Source organism: Chrysochloris asiatica, unplaced genomic scaffold (assembly GCF_000296735.1).
Source record: "Chrysochloris asiatica unplaced genomic scaffold, ChrAsi1.0 scaffold00051, whole genome shotgun sequence".
NCBI classification, from domain to species: Eukaryota; Metazoa; Chordata; class Mammalia; order Afrosoricida; family Chrysochloridae; genus Chrysochloris; species Chrysochloris asiatica.
This window is the reverse complement of record NW_006408569.1, coordinates 4,824,535-4,826,289: the sequence shown is the minus strand read 5'-3', so window position 1 is coordinate 4,826,289 and position 1,755 is coordinate 4,824,535. Positions and strand designations below refer to the sequence as shown.

At 40.7% G+C, this 1,755-nt stretch overlaps 1 pseudogene; it reads right to left on the bottom strand.

The window, feature by feature from the left end:
* LOC102813153 overlaps positions 1–1,755 on the bottom strand; it is a 77,096-nt pseudogene that overhangs the window by 29,431 nt on the left and 45,910 nt on the right.

Below are 1,755 nucleotides of genomic sequence, written 5' to 3'. Positions count from 1 at the left end.
CAATAGCCTCAAATGGATGCGAAAGCTGGACAGTGAATAAGGAAGATCGTAGAAGAATTGTTGCCTTTGAGTTGTGGTGTTGGAGGAGAATGCTGAAAGTGCCATGGACTGCCAAAAGAACCAATAGATCTGTTTTGGAAGAAGTGCAGCCAGAATGCTCCTTGGAGGCCAGGATGGCCAAACTTCCTCTCTCATACTTTGGACATACTGTCAGGAGGGACCAGTCACTGGAGAAGGATGTCATTTTTGGTAAGGTGGAGGGCCAGAGAAAAAGAGGAAGACCCCTAACGAGATGGATTGGCCAGGTGGCATCATTGATGGCGTCAAGTGTGGCAGCAGTAGTGAGGTTGGCCCAGGAACTCATAGCATGGGGTTGCTATGAGTCAGTTCCGACTCAATGGCACCTGACAACAAACAACATCATTAATATCACATATATGTAAAATTTTTCTGAAGATAATTCAAAGATAGTTGCAGCAGTACATCAACAGGTTGATTCCAGAAATCCAAGTTGGATTCAAAAAAGGATGCAGAAAGAAGGGAAATATTGCTGATTTCAGATGTATATTGGATGAAGGCAGATTATAAGAAGGTTTATTTGTGTTTTATTGACTATGTAAAGGCATTTGACTGTGTGGATCATAACAAATTATGGATAAAACTTCAAAAAAATAGGAATTCCAGAACACTTTATTGTGCTCATTCAGAACAGAACAAGTGCTTTTAAATCAGTAAAGATGTGCATTAAGGTCGTATTCTTTCACCATACCTATTCAGTCTGTATGCTCAGCAAATAATCCAAAATGCTGACCTGTGTTGAAGAACCCGGAGTCAGGATTAGAGGAAGGATCATAAACAGTCTGTAATATGTAGATGACACAACCTTGCTTGCTGAAAATGAAGAGTACTTGAGGCACATACTGATGAAGATCAAAGAATACAGCCTTCAGTATGGATTACAACTCAATATGAAGAAAATAATAATCCTCACAGCTGGACCAACAGATAATGTGATAGAGAATGGAAAGAGATAATTCTCCTTATAGCCATGCCTGTTAGATTTTAGCAGAGGTCTTGACTCACCATAGGAAAGCAGTAAGTATTTTCTGAATGAATGTAAAATTGGACAGGGAGCAGGCTGGGTGATGTAAGAGAGTGACAGAGAAAGAATACATGAGTGGTGGCAGAGGGAATATTTAACTGAAATAAATTCAACATTTGTTGATCTCTTATTGCCTGCCATGAACTGAGAAAATAAAAGCTTGAGGTACAATGTTGAGTCAAGAATAGCTCTAGTAGGCTGGTGATTGTATTCAAGAGCAGCATCAGAAGACAGTCACTGTTCTCAGGTATCCACAGTGTTTGGATGGCCTTCAGAAGTCCTTACTCTGTCTATTTCTGATGTACTTTTGTGTCTCTGTCCCTACTCTATGCTAGACACTAGAAAAAACAACAAACATGTTTTAGTATCAGTTATTGTCACACTAAACTGGGAAGAAAATTCAGTTGGAATTTCAGGCACTCATATAAAGTATGTATTTCAACCCTCACCAGGACCCTGAAACATCCCTATTTTAGATATTAAAATATCTGAGACTCGTTGTCAGGTGCCATCGAGTCGGAACCGACTCATAGTGACCCCATGCACAGCAGAATGAAACAATGTCTGATCCTGGGCCAACCTCACTACCGCTGCCACACTTGAGTCCATCGATGCTGCCACTTGGCCAATCCATCCCGTTGGGGGTCTTCTTA